This window comes from Poromitra crassiceps, assembly GCF_964638095.1.
Source record: "Poromitra crassiceps genome assembly, chromosome: 8".
Lineage (NCBI taxonomy): Eukaryota > Metazoa > Chordata > Actinopteri > Beryciformes > Melamphaidae > Poromitra > Poromitra crassiceps.
The window spans coordinates 3,868,719-3,887,778 of NC_139629.1; the positions used below are offsets into that span (position 1 = coordinate 3,868,719).

Genomic DNA, 19,060 nt, shown 5'->3' on the forward strand with positions numbered 1-19,060 from the left:
CACAGTGGACAAAACAGTGGGGGAGGGAGGCTTCACACAGGCCACGTCAACACAAGTTGGAGGATGTAATAATGATCATAATGATATGAGGTCAGTCAGCTGTGTCTTGCGTCCTCAATGTGTCCAGCCAGCCAACCTCTGATATGACACACGCCCCTGTTGAATAAGCCTGGACTCAATAAAACCACTGTGCATCTGGAGAACTTCTGGATCCTCTCCAGAGCCCTGCTTGCTGAGGTCATCCTCTGGTGTGTAATGGGGACTACACCCTGTCAGGAGATCAGATTTCATCCCAACACATGTTGAAGATGTGTGTGTGTGTGTGTGTGTGTGTGTGTGTGTGTGTGTGTGTGTGTGTGTGTGTGTGTGTGTGTCTGTGTGTGTGTGTTGGGGGGGTGGGGGGGCTGGACAACGACGATGCCCGTCAGTAATCGAGTTATGTGGTTATTCAGTGTTTCTTGAGTTTTAAAATGCGGAGAAAAGCTACTCGAGACACGTTTGCGTGTTCAAGGATTTTGGGTCACTTTTGACTGATTGCTTTAACCCAAGGATTCTCCAATTATGATTATTTTTTACTATAGACGCCCATTTGTTGCCTCAGTCAATCCGAGGAGAGATGCTGCACTGTAACGTTAGGTGCAAGATAAGACTAGGAGGTTGAGAGAGTGAAGCCTCGGATCAGAACAGTTCTGCACATTTAGTCTAGGGAATCTGTGAGAAAAAATGACCCAACCTTAAAGGAACACTCCGCCCATTTTCAACCAGCTTTGTATCATTAGAACATCAGTAGTATATCAGAAAACTGTAAACGGTTTTGAAGTCTGTCATTTAATTTGACAGTTATTGAGTGTTAAAGTGTGGACCAGTGACATCACTGGTCCACACTAACTCAAATTAATAACTCATTAACTCAAATCAACTCTCAATAACTGTCAAACTATTCATCATTCATCTAGTTTGACAGTTATTGAGAGTTGATTTGAGTTAATGAGTTATTAATTTGAGTTATTAATCCCAGAAAATCCCAGTAGTGGAACATTCTCAAAATTGGCGTTGTCTCCACAAAGGAGGTGATGTTTTCGGTGCCGTTTGTCTGAGCGTTTGTCTGTTAGCAGGAGAATTACGGCCAAACTACTGGGCCGATTACTTGGTGGAAGGATGGCATGGGCCAAGGAAGAACCTATTACATTTTCTGATCTGATCCGGGTCGGCTCAATGGAGGGGGCGGGGCTAGGGAAAAGGGTCCGTTGCAGGTTAACATAACAAAACAAAACATAAATTATAGCTGCTGCGCAGCAAGGGGTCGTGTCCGGGCAAGTCTCAAGTCTTTTAGCTATAGTCCAAGTCGCGTCTCAAGTCTTTAGTCACAAGTCCAAGTCAAGTCTCAAGTCTCTTATGGATGAGCTTTCTATGATCTGCTGCATGCAATCCAGTCTGCTTAGATTAGAACACTGCCCTTCATGACAGGGCTGGGGCAGAAGGCAGCAGGTTAAGTTGAACATAGAAGCGGAGAGAGTAGGGACAGTGGAGGCAGACAGAGATAGACAGAAAAATTGTTTATTTATACTTTGGCATGTATGACATTACCGATGACATGGCAGCAACAACTATGCCATCACCCACCCAGTCTGCTCAGCCAGGAAGGATGACATCATTGATGACATAATCACTGATGACATCATTGATGACATCACTGATGACATCACTGAAGTTGTCATTGCTCAAGTGACATCACATCATTAGGTATAGCTGGTATATAATATCTGCTCCTGGAGTTGTTTGAAACAGTCACTGAAGAACTAAATCTATAAATGAAAATAAATAAACTGACAGTCCTTCAAGTCAGTTTTGGTGGAGCACAAAGTCCTTCATCACTTGTGTTAGTGGTAGGGAGTGGACTTGGTTCAGGCGATGTGTCCCCAGTGCTTGGCGGATCTGGATCCGACACACGTGGGCCAGACTGCGAGGACTCTTGGCCTCCAGAAAGACCCTGAGAGCCTCAGGATCCGCCCTCTCCTCCAGCTGTGCCTGCTCTGTGGTCACCAGGGCCGGGTCAGTGCCGTGGTCCAGCAGCAGCTGGACGAAGGCCGTCTTGCACCTGTTACGCAGCACCCACTCCAGCAGGTGAGAAGCCACATCACGGGTCAGAACGCCAGCAGCCTGGAGCAGCAGGTGGAAGCAGTCCAGGTGTTTGTGTGTAGCACTGATGTGGAGAGGGGTCAGGGTGCGTGAGCCGTGTATGTTTCTGTTAGGGTTGGCCCCGGCTTCCAGGAGGATCCGGACACAGTCCAGGTGACCGTGGCACACGGCACCGTGGAGAGGCGTCCAGTTATTCTCACCAGCTAGGTCTACCTGTGCTCCCTGTGTGATCAGGTAGTGCACACAGGCAGCATGACCCAGCCAGGCTGCGAGCACCAGAGGGGTCGACCAACACCCGTAAATACGCTTCTCATTGATCTGCCTTCTGAAGTGGTCTTCCTGCAGCAGGCTCCTCAGTGTGTCCAGGTCTCCTGCCCTGAGGGCATCATAGAGCTGTGTGTCATCATGCTCTGCTTGAACAGCCATTCCTTCAGATGTGTCACTGTACCACACTGGTACACATATAGCCTCAGCCAGGAAGGATTTATGACATCACTGATGACATCACAATTGCTCAAGTAACATCACTGATGATGTCACAACTGCTTTCATGACATCACTGATGACATCACAACCTCTTATGACATGACTGATAATTGGAAATATGAAACAATTTTTTTTTCCAATGGCAAGCACTTCAATATGCTCAAGGGTATCACTCAAAATGTGTATGCAAATACGAAGTTGTAGCTAACATTGCGAAAAATGCCATGTTGTATTACGACTACTTCATACTACATGAGGAAAAAAAATCTGTTCTACTTAGAGACTCAACAACCATTTCTGTGGATTCCTTGCCCCCAAAAATTGCCCCCAAAAATATGGAAATAGACACCAAATTTGTAATTCTAGGTTTAGTTGGAGTCAAGATATGGCCACAATTTTAATAATGGCAGCCATTTAAAAAAAACGTCATTTTAACATACTTCCACTAATGGGATTTTCTGGGATTTTTACTACAGTGTTTCGGGTATCAATATAAACATAAAAATGTGAAAATAAATTCTGTTGCAATTAGTTTAAGGTCAAACCTTATTTTCCCTAGACTAATTCTCTCCTAGTGGTACATTAGTGACCTATGATGCTTTTTCATACTGTTACAATATTGGATGTGCATATTAAACATGGCCAAAGTTTCAAATAATGAGCTGAACGTATGTGAATCCCCATTAGCAAAAATGATGGGATGTTGACTTCTCTGGAGGTTACAAGGGTTGAACCAAAACACATATCCAGATAGATCCTGATGACCTTATATGGTTATTGCTCCAGCCCCTGCACTGGTCAAAACCATACCCAACCAATGGGATCCTATGGAGCCAGCCTTGAGTGTGTGATGTCACAATTCACTCTACCAGACTAGGCTAGCCTGATATTCAGACTTTATCAACCCACAACTGTGGAGTGGGCGGGACTTCAAAGGTCTGGACTGGAGCCAGGCTAGACTAGGCTGTACTTTTTTACTAAATTCACACATTTTAAAACTGAGACAGTTCACACAACTTTAACACTGCATACATATATTATACATCAAACCCTTCAGCTACTTCTGCTCTCACTCACAAGCACAATGTCAAATATAACCGATCATGCAATGTATAGTTTTTGAAATATCAACGTTTGTTTGACACTATACGAGGGATCAGCTGATCAGCATTTTGGTAAACAAACGGTGTCACTGAGTGGAAACGGGTTACGCGCATAATACTCGAGTACGCGCAGCAGAACGGAAGTCGCGGCCATGACAGTCACCGCAAATTATATTTTAGAGCCACAATATTGTTCAACAACTAGCCAACAGACTTCAAAGCTGGTGGGCTTATGGAAAGAGCATGACTTGGACATGACCGTTATTTCAAACTGGTCGTTCAGTGGCGTTTTATTGCCACACAACTAACATTAGCCCACAGCTAACAGCTAGCCAGCATGTATTTACATAGGGGGGTTACGCATGGGGGTGGATTTGCGCGTAACACCCCGCAGAGACACCCGGAAGGCAGGTGTTGTCGTCGTCGTGACGTCACGCTGATTCCTCGTACTGTTCGACTCCTTTTTTTGCAGTAGTTTGTGCTGTCAGCTAAAGAGACAGGAGCTAACAGAGCGTTCCAGACAGACGCTGAACTGAAGGGCTGCATAAAGGGGCAGTAGAAGATAAATAAGGAGTTCCGCGCTCCGCATACTATGTGAGTCTGTGCCAGTTCACAGCCACTGCTGGTTTTGAAGGCGGGTTGAAATTGAACGAGTGACAGGTCGTAGCACCGATGAGAGAGCGGTTAGAAAAATGGGCTGCGCCTCCCGTGTTGTCTGATCACAAAGTCATTACTGATTGGAGAGGACTGAATCCATCACTGACTGGCCAAATGAACGGTTCCCTCCCATAACCAGCCCTCTGAGGGAAAGTGTCCCAGACCCAGAGAGAGCTCTGCAGCATGCAGTAACGTAGTGTTTCAGCGTAAGAACTCTCATGGGTCTGGCGTTGAGACTACCGATGGCCTGACAGCATTCACATTTGCCACGGGTACCAGCAGAGGCCCTGAGCAGACAGTGACAGGGGTGGCTATTATAATTAGGACATGCCAATTAGTCATAGCACTACCCACAGCGGCCAGCAGGTGACAAACAAACAACACACACACACACACACACACACACACACACACACACACACACACACACACACACACACACACACCAGGCGCACATGCACTAATTTGTGATAACACACACACGCACACACACACACACACACACACACACACACACACACACACACACACACACACACACACACACACACACCAGGCGCACATGCACTAATTTGTGATAACACACACACGCACACACACACACACACACACACACACACACACACACACACACGCACGCACACACACACACACACACACACACACACACACACACACACACACACACACACACACACACACACACACACACACACACTCTGCATGCTCCAATGGGTATCAGCACTAATAACTTGGAAGCTCAAGTAGAAAAATCTTCTTTGACCTTCCAACTTCATCATCCAACTGCGAAGCAAATGGACTTGAGGAGGCTCAGATCCTTCAACGTATGCAGCAAGATGTTGCATATCTTTTACCAGTCTGTGGTAGCAAGTGCAATTCTCTTCGCAGCCACCTGCTGGGGCAACTGCATCAGAACCGGCGACTCTAACAAACTGAACAAACTTTTTAGGAGAGCAGGCTCTCTGCTGGGGACCACTCTGGAGCCCCTGGAGGTGGTTGTGGAGGGAAGGATGCTACAAAAAATACTTAAAAAACATGGATGACAAGACACACCCCCTACACGACCTGCTGGCTGGACAACGGAGCGGTTTCAGTCAGAGGCTCCGTCAGCTCCCCTGCAGCAAGGACCGTTACAGGAGGTCTTTGGTGCCCACCGCAATAACAATTTACAGTAACTCCTGGACACGCCGAGAGAGGAGGGCCCTCCTCTCCCTACCCCTCCCTCTCTCCCCCCCTCCCCTCCCTCCCCTCCCACCCTCCTATAATGACCCTCCTGAATGTTGAATCCATACTGCACATGCACAGTGCACACTCATGCCCACGTTGCACTTTGCACACTCACAATGCATAGTCATAGCTATATTACCATGTTATACAATACGTCATACAGGGTACGGCATAGTCAGTGTAATTATAATATGAATAATCAAACAGTGTACAGCTTTAGTCATATAAATAATAGTATTATTTAATATACTAACAGTTTCCGGGAAACGAAAGATGTAACGGCGGTGGAATTATAGCTGTACATATTGTAGTTTGCATATTTACATATTGTATTGTTTTCTTGCTTCTTTCTAGCAATATGTTGATACAGCTGTTTTTGCTCTGCACCTACCTACGGGAATTTGTGTAACTTTTTATTGTTTAATAGTTGTTAATGTCATTGATGCTACTGCTGCTGTAACGCCAGAATTTCCCTACGGGGATGAATAAAGTACTCTATCTATCTATCTATCTATCTATCTATCTATCTATCTATCTATCTATCTATCTATCAATCTATCAATCTATCTATCAATCTATCTATCTATCTATCTATCTATCTATCTATCTATCTATCTATCTATCTATCTATCTATCTATCTATCTTATTAAAAAATACAGTAACTTTAACGAAATGTAATGTCAACAATGTCTTCCTTAAACATCTTTGATCATACATAATGAACATGTGAATTCCTAGTATAGAGTCCCTTTAACTACCCCTCTTTTGGCTGGGGGGGACCCCGGCCTTGAAACCCCCTTTAAGGGCCCCTGGAGGGAGGGGGAGGGCCACGCCCACTTGCACGAAACCCGTGCTTTTCCCCTTTTTTACAATGGACTCAAAGTACCACAATGCAACACAGAAAAAGATCATCTCCTAGCTACGGCTTTTTATTGGAGCTACGCCCCAAGAAGTAGAGAGAGGCTTGTCTCTGAAAGGGCTCATTGTCGGGAGGGGAGGAGGGATGTGATTGTGTAGCTGCGGTGTGTGCGGAGCCCCTCTTAACTAGCTGGTCAGCAGGGATTAGTTAGCAGCTTCGCTTCTTACTCACAGGCGGGGATTGCAACGGCTGAATCATGCACGTCGTCATTATTACTACCCACTGGGAGTGGAGCCGGAATTGTGCAAGATACGGATAACAGAAAGGATATTGATTTGGTCCGTAGATCGAGTCATCAAGTTTCCAAGTCGCTCGCGCACTCTGTGAACAACATGCCTCCTCGCCAGGAGCTCTGCTCGGACCCGACGCATTATTATGCTGCTTTATGCTGAAGAAAGAGACCAAAAAGGGATAAACAGAAGAAGCCGTGAGGACGACTTCATCAAGCAAAGACGAAGGAGGGCGTGCGGATATTTAGCTTTCGCCTTGCACAGATTTCTTCTCAAGGCGAGGCTGCAAAAGTTGTACTCGCTGGTGGAACTGAAAGCAGCGCAGGACAGCAGGAGCCAGCAGGCGTGGTGAAGACATCATGGGGAACGCAGGGAGTATGGACCAGCACACGGACTTCAGGGGCCACAACATGCCTCTCAAACTGCCCATGCCCGAGGCGGGGGAGCTGGAGGAGAGATTCGCGGTGGTTTTGGTAAGCCCCATAACAAACACAACTCCTGGGTCATTTAAGTAGCCTATCCCCCCCCTCTCTCTCTCTCTACTCTTTGTTCCCACCATGCTTCAGTGTCCTGCGATGGGACAGACAGCTGTGTAGGTTGGACCTTCTTGTTGGTCTTCTTGTCCAACACGCCTGGCTGCTCCTTTGTTGTTTGAAGTTGCTTTCTTCTTGTGTAAAAGCTACTGCCTCGTTGCGTGTGCTGTTGATTGATATATGCCATCACACACCTACGCATGGCTAGGCTAGGCGGCATGACTTTTTCTCTGTTGCTCCTACTAGTGATTAAGTTGTAGGAGGACCGTGCGCAAATGGAACTGAACAGCCCCTGAAACCAGTCGTTTATAGACTCAACAAGTTGCTCTTTGAACTGCTGCAATAAATGTCTAAGCCAACTTTTCAAGTCGTTGCTGTGTGTCACATGAAATATCACGTCTGACACTCCCTCTAGGAGGCCCTAATAATAAAAGATCTAACCGGGGATTTCACCTTACAACATATTTGTACAGCTGCCCCGCTGTTAATTTAGATAAACACATAGGTCAAGCTACAATTATGCTTCTGTACATTTCCAAGTGTGGCCACGTGAATCCTCTCAAAGAGACACCTGCCTGCCGTCAAAAACACCAAGGTACTGGTTTAATGGCGGTCCTCCTATCCAACTTTATGACTTCATGCTCTGTCTCACTACTGAAGCTTTGATCAGATCAGCAGCCACATCCTCATGTGTCAACATGTTACCTGGACATGAATGCTGAGCATGTCAGATGGTTTGATGACATCACTCACATGCTGAACTGCCAACAGCTCAGGTTAATATATATGTAGACGCAGACTCATATCATTGTAATGCAAAATCTAAACTTTAAGACTGTGCTCTTGTCAATCAGAGACACATATATTGATCAAGTCTGCATTGCAAACCAGTTAGGCCTACTGAGATTTTTAATCATTTTGGTGGCTGGGATGTTGTTCGTCGTGTATCTTATTTTATCTATACATTTGTAGTCACTTCATTGCATAGAAGGCCTTCACTGGGAATAACACATGACATGTTCTTGCTGACCAGAGGCAATGCCCTCCAGTCACTGAATAAAGATCTAAATGGCATAACAGTGTAGTACAACAGTGTAGTAGGGGAGTAATGGTGAAACTTATGAGCTGGAAAAAAATATGGGTCAAACAGCATTGTTGCCTGGCCTAGTGCTCTCGTAAACACAAGCGCCTCAGCACTCAGCAGAGGGATTTGGACTTTGGCAAAACCTGAGCAGGTTTTTTTAGCTGCGCCGTCTTGGAGGAAAGGGTTTAGTTTTCGGACTTTGCGTCTTGACCCTTTTTCTCTGGCACAGACCGAGCTTTGTTTTCTTAAGAGGTGCAGTCAGGGCCACACATCTCTTAGCCTGTAAGCCAATTAGAAGAATTGGATCAAGTTTTTTGTGGGAGTCAGTGGACAGTGGACGCATAAGTGTCGTCACAGTGTTCTAGCAGGGTCCTCCTGTCAGATGTCAGAAGCTGATGAATCCTGTGGTGGCAGCAGACTCTTGAGTTAGTCAGGTTTGACGTCACACTATGAAGAGATCGGAGCCTTCTTCTTCTTCATCACGTCTGCTCGCAGCATCACCTGCGTCCTACACTCTCTTGGTCCAAAGGGTTCCCTTCCCTCTGACACCTCTGACACCTCTGACGCTCTCAGCAGTACATTGAAGGGGTCCGAATGAGAACTGGTTTGTTTACAGAACTGATCCTCACCATGCTGCTTGCAAAAACAAAAACAAGAAAACGCTCCACCTGTCCAGCTCTAGGGATGAGGAGAGGAGAGGAGATGAGTTAGTGGGCTATCTGTCAGAATGACTACCGCTATAGCATGTCAGGAAACTCCCCCATTCCCTCCCTGCTGCCAGTGTGATGAGGAGAATTCAGTGCTATAATCACAGCACTTAGTGTTGTTTAGTGCCGTTTAAACCCTGATGGCTGTCAGCAGCTATGCTTGATGGCGAGCGAGCGGCTCCAGTGATTGCCTCAGTGAGTGGCACCGTGTGGCTCTGAGAGTCTGATGACCTCAGAGTTCAGTCTCTGAGAGTCTGATGACCGATGACCTCAGAGTTCAGTCTCTGAGAGTCTGATGCCCTCAGAGTTCAGTCTCTGAGAGTCTGATGACCTCAGAGTTCAGTCTCTGGGAGTCTGATGCCCTCAGAGTTCAGTCTCTGAGAGTCTGATGCCCTCAGAGTTCAGTCTCTGAGAGTCTGATGCCCTCAGAGTTCAGTCTCTGGGAGTCTGATGACCTCAGAGTTCAGTTGGAATAGCTAATGATCGGGAAGACACCTCGTCAGACCACACGCTAATCTATAGCAGTGATTCTGAAAGTGGGGTCTGGGGACCCCCAGGGGTCCTTAAAGGGGGTTCCAGGGGGTCCCCAGCTAGAAGGGTCATTTATTTTCACTAGAAGTCCAACCATAAATAAAACAATGACAGAATGATAGATGCTTATTTTGGTCATGGGTTTCATACTCTTTGTGTAATAAAACATCTAAAAGTGTGATGACCCTCCCACTCTCCTGGCTCTGTCTTGCAGGAGCCTGGTGTTGGGGTCGTTAGGCTGATTAGTGCAGCTAAGCCCGGAACACTCCGGCAATTTTCAACCAGCTTCTTATCATTACAAAATCATAAGTATATGTTGACCACAGTTTTGCAGGCGTTCATTTAGTTTGACAGTTATTGAGCGTTGATTTTAGTTAAGTTGTGGACCAGTGATGTAATTTGTGTATGAATGACATCACTGGTCCACAACTTAACCCAAATAATGATGCAAAGCTGGTTGAAAATCGGCGGAGTGTTCCTTTTAAGACCGTCAGACCATTCAGTCTCTTTCCCTCCTGACGGATGCACCTTTTGTTTTACTATAGTTTTGTGTGTTGTCTAGTTATTTTCCCTTAGTTTCAGTTGATAAACTATTGTTTTTTAACTTTTTACGTTGGTCTGTCGCTCCCCTCATATGTTACAACCCGGCTCAATGAAGTAACAAATGAGGGGAGTCATACACCAAACCAAAGCAATCAGTTCTTAACTAAATCTCAGGGGAAATCACTAGACAGCACAAACTATGTTAAACAAATGAACAGAACAAGGAGGGAGAGAGACTGAATGGTCTGAAGGTCTTCTTAAAGAGGATATGAAACATTTGATCATATGACTAGTTAATTTGCATTTCACCTCAAACAAGGCAGGACACTGCTTTCAAGTCTGACATTTACCTAGATTTGCTAGAAAGATGAACAACATTTCACCTTTTTGCCAACTATCGCCAACTGCTGGATGATGTCACTATAGGACCAGGTTGACAGTACAGTACAGTACAGTACAGTACATTAAGATTACAGCCTAGTTAAGTGTTGGTAGTAAGGGGTTTGAATTCTAACAGGCTCACAGTGTTGTGTTTCTGACTTGGATTGTGGTTGTTTTGATCCATCAAAACAACCACAATCCTTACTACTGTACTGTACTACACTCAACCTAGTCCTCAGTGCACTGGGCCCAGGTGCACCCAATCAGCCCCCATGACAGACCCCAACACCAGGCTCAAAAGCAGACAAAAGCTCAAATCTGATCAGATGGGGCTCCATGGTTTACTTTGTGTCAGTTTAGGGGTCCTTGACTGATGTGAAAAAGTTTGAGGAGCAGTGATAACCAAAGATAAAGTTGTGGAAAAGAATTGTAAGTGTACTTGAATAACTAGTAACTGAATTGTAAGTGTACTTGAATAACTAGTAGGTGAATTGTAAGTGTACTTGAATAACTAGTAGGTGAATTGTAAGTGTACTTGAATAACTAGTAACTGAATTGTAAGTGTACTTGAATAACTAGTAGGTGAATTGTAAGTGTACTTGAATAACTAGTAGGTGAATTGTAAGTGTACTTGAATAACTAGTAACTGAATTGTAAGTGTTACTAGTAACTGAATTGTAAGTGTACTTGAATAACTAGTAACTGAATTGTAAGTGTTACTAGTAACTGAATTGTAAGTGTACTTGAATAACTAGTAACTGAATTGTAAGTGTACTTGAATAACTAGTAACTGAATTGTAAGTGTTACTAGTAACTGAATTGTAAGTGTACTTGAATAACTAGTAACTGAATTGTAAGTGTTACTAGTAACTGAATTGTAAGTGTACTTGAATAACTAGTAACTGAATTGTAAGTGTACTTGGCCGCTGATCAACAATCAGTGTTTCTTTTCACGTACTCTTCCACATCGTTCCTCACATTGTGTGATGATGAGAAGCTGTATTGTGCCACAGAGCTCATTTACACCTGGCATTAACATGCCTTTTCTGCCATCACATTGCAATCAGATTGTGCTTGACCACATTAGCCTGATTCCATTTACACCTGGTGTTAACATGCGTTTTGGGTGATCAGATTGCAATCTGATTGCAATCTCATCACCCAAAATGGGTGTCCTCTCAATCCGCATACAGTTGCTGTATCCAGATTGAGAGGACACATTACATTTACACTTGTGTTCAATGTGTACACAATGCGTCCCTGACCACCTCCGGAGGTGGTTTGGCCGATCAGATCTCAATCCGTCTTCAAAGTGTCTTGGGGGCGTTTTTACTCCTGTACTTTCAAGTGGTCAGGCACAATCTGATTGCAATATGATGGCAGAAAACGTATGTTAATGCCAGGTGTAAAAGGCCTCACATTCTCTCCCATAAAGTTTGAATGAAATCATTGACACGGATTTGTTCCTTAATTCATGTCATGTGGCTTTTGTGTTTGACTCTTTTTAGCAGATGATTCTGTGGATTTTGCCTGGTCTGTTTGCAGTGTAGTTTTCCTTCCACATGTTGAAGGCAGAGCATCAGTGCTGTTTACATACGGGCTAAGCTGCCACCCTGAATAGGTTTGATCAGAGATGAAGGCAGAGCATCAGTGCTGTTTACATAAGGGCTAAGCTGCCACCCTGAATAGGTTTGATCAGAGGTGAAGGCAGAGCATCAGTGCTGTTTACATAAGGGCTAAGCTGCCACCCTGAATAGGTTTGATCAGAGGTGATGGCAGAGCATCAGTGCTGTTTACATAAGGGCTAAGCTGCCACCCTGAATAGGTTTGATCAGAGGTGAAGGCAGAGCATCAGTGCTGTTTACATAAGGGCTAAGCTGCCACCCTGAATAGGTTTGATCAGAGATGAAGGCAGAGCATCAGTGCTGTTTACATAAGGGCTAAGCTGCCACCCTGAATAGGTTTGATCAGAGGTGAAGGCAGAGCATCAGTGCTGTTTACATAAGGGCTAAGCTGCCACCCTGAATAGGTTTGATCAGAGGTGATGGCAGAGCATCAGTGCTGTTTACATAAGGGCTAAGCTGCCACCCTGAATAGGTTTGATCAGAGGTGAAGGCAGAGCATCAGTGCTGTTTACATAAGGGCTAAGCTTCCACCCTGAAGAGGTTCGATCAGAGGTGAAGGCAGAGCATCAGTGCTGTTTACATAAGGGCTAAGCTGCCACCCTGAAGAGGTTCGATCAGAGGTGAAGGCAGAGCATCAGTGCTGTTTACATACGGGCTAAGCTGCCACCCTGAAGAGGTTTGATCAGAGATGAAGGCAGAGCATCAGTGCTGTTTACATAAGGGCTAAGCTGCCACCCTGAAGAGGTTCGATCAGAGGTGAAGGCAGAGCATCAGTGCTGTTTACATAAGGGCTAAGCTGCCACCCTGAATAGGTTTGATCAGAGGTGATGGCAGAGCATCAGTGCTGTTTACATAAGGGCTAAGCTGCCACCCTGAATAGGTTTGATCAGAGGTGAAGGCAGAGCATCAGTGCTGTTTACATAAGGGCTAAGCTGCCACCCTGAATAGGTTTGATCAGAGGTGATGGCAGAGCATCAGTGCTGTTTACATAAGGGCTAAGCTGCCACCCTGAATAGGTTTGATCAGAGGTGAAGGCAGAGCATCAGTGCTGTTTACATAAGGGCTAAGCTGCCACCCTGAAGAGGTTCGATCAGAGGTGAAGGCAGAGCATCAGTGCTGTTTACATAAGGGCTAAGCTGCCACCCTGAAGAGGTTCGAACAGAGGTGAAGGCAGAGCATCAGTGCTGTTTACATACGGGCTAAGCTGCCACCCTGAAGAGGTTTGATCAGAGATGAAGGCAGAGCATCAGTGCTGTTTACATAAGGGCTAAGCTGCCACCCTGAAGAGGTTCGATCAGAGGTGAAGGCAGAGCATCAGTGCTGTTTACATAAGGGCTAAGCTGCCACCCTGAATAGGTTTGATCAGAGGTGATGGCAGAGCATCAGTGCTGTTTACATAAGGGCTAAGCTGCCACCCTGAATAGGTTTGATCAGAGGTGAAGGCAGAGCATCAGTGCTGTTTACATAAGGGATAAGCTGCCACCCTGAATAGGTTTGATCAGAGGTGATGGCAGAGCATCAGTGCTGTTTACATAAGGGCTAAGCTGCCACCCTGAATAGGTTTGATCAGAGGTGATGGCAAAGCATCAGTGCTGTTTACATACGGGCTAAGCTGCCACCCTGAATAGCTTTGATCAGAGGTGAAGGCAGAGCATCAGTGCTGTTTACATACATAAGGGTTAAGCTGCCACCCTGAATAGCTTTGATCAGAGGTGATGGCAGAGCATCAGTGCTGTTTACATAAGGGTTAAGCTGCCACCCTGAAGAGGTTTGATCAGAGGTGAATGCAGAGCATCAGTGCTGTTTACATAAGGGCTAAACTGCCACCCTGAAGAGGTTTGATCAGAGGTGAATGCAGAGCATCAGTGCTGTTTACATAAGGGCTAAGCTGCCACCCTGAAGAGGTTTGATCAGAGGTGATGGCAGAGCATCAGTGCTGTTTACATAAGGGTTAAGCTGCCACCCTGAAGAGGTTTGATCAGAGGTGATGGCAGAGCATCAGTGCTGTTTACATAAGGGCTAAGCTGCCACCCTGAAGAGGTTTGATCAGAGGTGATGGCAGAGCATCAGTGCTGTTTACATACATAAGGGCTAAGCTGCCACCCTGAAGAGGTTTGATCAGAGGTGAAGGCAGAGCATCAGTGCTGTTTACATACATAAGGGCTAAGCTGCCACCCTGAAGAGGTTTGATCAGAGGTGAAGGCAGAGCATCAGTGCTGTTTACATACGGGCTAAGCTGCCACCCTGAAGAGGTTTGATCAGAGGTGAAGGCAGAGCATCAGTGCTGTTTACATAAGGGCTAAGCTGCCACCCTGAATAGGTTTGATCAGAGGTGATGGCAGAGCATCAGTGCTGTTTACATACGGGCTAAGCTGCCACCCTGAAGAGGTTTGATCAGAGGTGAAGGCAGAGCATCAGTGCTGTTTACATACATAAGGGCTAAGCTGCCACCCTGAATAGGTTTGATCAGAGGTGAAGGCAGAGCATCAGTGCTGTTTACATACGGGCTAAGCTGCCACCCTGAATAGGTTTGATCAGCAGCTTACAGTAGCCCTGGATCACTGTAGGCAGCCGTTTAGATCAGAGGTTCTCAAATGTTTTTCAGCCAAGGACCCCTTACATTACAAGATAGAAGATATACCAGGGACCCCCTCATTCTGATTTGTGATTTTGGGCTAAGCTTAATTGTTTCCACGGTAACGTGCTTGACTTTTAAATTGATAGGTTTGTTAGGTTAGAATGTAATCCATGAACCATTTTAGATTTAAAGCATAACATATTTTCATTCAACTATGAAGCTTTTGCAAAAAAATTTTTTTTTTTTTTTTTTTTCCTGAAAACTTTTCGCGGACTCCCTGGCAAAGTGCCACGGACCACTGGGTAGGGGTGGGACAAAATATCGATACTCACGGTATCGCGATATTTCCACTTGCGATACGTTATCGATACACTGGCACCAAGTATCGATATGTTTATTTAAAAAATAAAAATAAAAAAAAATAAAAAAAATAAAAATAATAATTAATAAACAGGCTAAAATATTATGCTGTGTGTGGTAGTTCAAACATAGTTTCAAGTTGACGTTTATTTATGTTTGTAGTTGAAACAAAAACATAAATACTGTAGGCTACATGAATGGAAATGTTTGATCATTAATATCTACTTTTAGAAATTATATAGGTAGGTAGGTTATATAGGTTTTCTTGTTTTAATAATAATAATAAAAAGACTTAATGTGTAACTTTTCCTCCGTGGTATCGAAAATGGTATGAGTGAGTTAGTGAACTCTGAGAGAGTTCATGTCAATTCTGCTAATAAATACATAATACCTGCTTCTTGCCTTTTAGGGGTATTTTTTCTCTTCAGTTACACAGGTATCGTGATGTATCGTCTTCCAATATATCGATTATCGCAGTATCGCTGTATCGTGATAATATCGTTATCGAGGGCCAAGTATCGTGACGATATCGTATCGTGAGCTACTCAGCGATTCCCACCCCTACCACTGGGGGTCCCCGGACCCCCATTTGAGAACCACTGGTTTAGATGACAGGCTTGTGCTGTATGTGACCACATTAAAGCGCTGTGACCTTTCTGTAGACCTGTCATTTCCAGCAAGGACACATGTGACTTCAGGTCAGGACACATGTGACTTCAGGTCTGTGCTGTGAAAAGCAGCAAGGACACATGTCACTTCAGGTCTGTGCTGTGAAAAGCAGCAAGGACACATGTCACTTCAGGTCTGTGCTGTGAAAAGCAGCAAGGACACATGTCACTTCAGGTCTGTGCTGTGAAAAGCAGCAAGGACACATGTCACTTCAGGTCTGTGCTGTGAAAAGCAGCAAGGACACATGTGGCTTCAGGTCTGTGCTGTGAAAAGCAGCAAGGACACATGTGGCTTCAGGTCTGTGCTGTGAAAAGCAGCAAGGACACATGTGACTTCAGGTCTGTGCTGTGAAAAGCAGCAAGGACACATGTGGCTTCAGGTCTGTGCTGTGAAAAGCAGCAAGGACACATGTGGCTTCAGGTCTGTGCTGTGAAAAGCAGCAAGGGCACATGTGACTTCAGGTCTGTGCTGTGAAAAGCAGCAAGGACACATGTGACTTCAGGTCTGTGCTGTGAAAAGCAGCAAGGACACATGTGACTTCAGGTCTGTGCTGTGAAAAGCAGCAAGGACACATGTGACTTCAGGTCTGTACTGTGAAAAGCAGCAAGGACACATGTGACTTCAGGTCATATGTTGCACAATAAGAATCGGATGGTGATTACGGTGTTACACTGACAAACCAGAAGCAAAGTTTTTATTCAAATGGTTATTCCATGGTGCTGGAGTTGAGTGCTTGCATAGCAATGTGTGCATTAGCTATGTTCCACCCTGCTTCCTGTCAGTCACCTGACACGGAGGATACCCTCAGGTTCTTGTCAGTCACCTGACACGGAGGATACCCACAGGTTCCTGTCAGTCACCTGACACGGAGGATACCCACAGGTTCCTGTCAGTCACCTGACACGGAGGATACCCACAGGTTCCTGTCAGTCACCTGACACGGAGGATACCCACAGTGAGAAATGGAAGCCTCCGCCAGGAAATGATCCCTCAAAAACACGTGGCTTTACAAATGTTATTGTCACATGATCTATGTCTTCTAATCTGGTACGTTTGTTAGCTGGCAGAGGAGTTAATTTCAAGCTAGGTCTGACGCCGTAACGTTTGTGTTGTCAAAACAACAAACCGAAGTAAATGGCTGCTGAAAAACAGTAGAGATTGATATTATTCTCCTTTTTAAGTTAGATTCAGTCTCATTTCAACACACCTTGCTTTGAGGTTTTCTAGTAGGTCCTAATAATCCTACTAGGATATCATCAACAGCTAGCGGCACCAGGCTAGCTTGTTTGCTAGCTTGCAAACTTTTAAGTTTGTACGGCATCTTGCACTTTGCGTGCTCCCAGTCTGATTGTTAAACTCAATTTAGCCGTTTGCTTGTCAGATACAGTGAGCTGGCTGTGTATCAAGTGCTTCGTGGAAAACGTCAAGCTTTTGCTGCTGGCAGAATGGTCTGTTTTTAACTCGATGGAAAGCTGGGAGCGGTTGAAGTCTCTGCCTTGAGAAGAAGAAGCCCTCGGGCCAAAGCTGATCCTCCATCTAGACACAGGCTGGCTCATTGTCATGCAAGGCTTCTGCCATGATAAGAGAGGCTACTTCACATGTGACCTTGACCATGAAGACGGGCATCATTTAGACTCAAGCGTTCATTGTCTATAGATACTGGAGGCCATGCAGGCCTAAACACACATTTAATCTCTCTTCACAAGTTTTTCAATGAGCAATTTGCTCTCTGTGTCCAAGGCCTCATTTCTCTTTTACTGTTCCTTGTTTTGAATGTTACTTAAGTTAAGTGTGCCGTGGCTTTAGAGTTTCCATATAGTGTTAAGGGGAAGATGGCAGTATGCTTTCTGTTGGAAGCATGTCTGCAGGCTTGCACCTCTCTTGTGGTTGCCATAGCATCCGTGACACCAGTCTTGCTACAAGGAAAAGGCTCCACTAGGCCTAAATACTAAGGAAAGACTGTCTAGTGCTAGGGCAACCCTCTTAATGTTTACTAGTATGAACAACAACACAACAATGCTGATAGATCCAGGTGAAGGTATTTTATGGATGGTAATATCACTATCCTTCCAGATCAATTGACTCTGTACTTCTTGCCTAATCAATAATCTGACACTATCATTTATAAAGCATGAGAGAATGTAGGCGTGGCATGTGTGTCTGGCTAAGTGCATTCTGCCTGAAAGCAACATGTGAAATGTTGGAAAATAGTCAATCTGTGTGAGTCACATGACATGCGTGAGTCACATGACATGTATGGGTTGGTCTGGGTCTATATGCATTAGACTGCAACACAGGAAGATGACTGTGTGCAACAAGAATGTAGCTCAGACCTCATGGCTGCTCCTCTGCCTCAGCTGACCATAGAGTTGTCATCCTATTCAGTTGTACCCAAATCTAGGAGATAGATCCTGTGCCTTCCTTCATCTGAGGGCTGCAGATGACTTTGCTGTCAGCAAGCTTTGAAGGCAGAGACGTTTGCCACCACATATGGGGGCTACAGGCTTATCTGCTGTTATAGCTGCTCCTCTCAATAGTCTGGCCAGATTACATCTAAGCTGCTTTTTTAAAGGCTGCTGAAGGGTTGCGCGCACGCAGCCGTTATTTCTGATGTGAATTTGAAATCAACCCCCAAGATTGATCACATCAATAAACCTTCATGTTTAGCTGACGTCTTAACCCTTGTACCCTGCTGGTCCACCCAGCTGGTGCGAAGCAATAATCGCGTAAGTGTAATTTGGAAAATCCTGGAGCGAAAAGTGTAAGATTAAGCACAGGTTGTTTTTATGGTTTATTATGGTAATTCACGTTGAAAAAAATAGAAAAACATCGTCCTGGCACCCAGAAACTCAAATACTCCTTAAACGTCTGCTGGGGTCCACCGGCACGCCCATTGACTCCCATTAAAACCGCCTTTTTGAGACCTCCAGGAAATTTTTACAAAATTAATGTATTTAATTTTTTTCAGCGGGCATCCTGTACCAAATACCTTGAAATTTGACCTTAATATCTAACCTTGGGGTTGATTGAACATTTGGTTGAGTTACAAGGCTTCAACATCCATTGCATAGTTTTCCCATTGACTTCAATGTTAATTTTGCAAAAAAACAAACAAAAAAAATCGACTCCCAGCCACTTTCCCCAAAAATAATTATTTTTCTGATCTTACACCTCTCAGTTCGACTCAAGACATCAAATTTGTAGTTTCTATTGTGTTTGCCCCCCCCCGCTATTTCCCCAGCACATCACACAGCACAGCACAGCAA

General features: G+C 45.0%; 1 pseudogene across 1 annotated transcript in view; it reads left to right on the plus strand.

The window, feature by feature from the left end:
- The first annotated feature begins 6,745 nt into the window (after positions 1-6,745).
- LOC310781640 (formin-like protein 2 pseudogene) overlaps positions 6,746-19,060 on the plus strand; it is a 63,595-nt pseudogene continuing 51,280 nt past the window's right edge. The window contains exon 1 of the transcript XR_014554059.1: positions 6,746-7,256. The product of XR_014554059.1 is annotated as a formin-like protein 2 pseudogene (transcript). The remainder of the gene's footprint in view (positions 7,257-19,060) is intronic.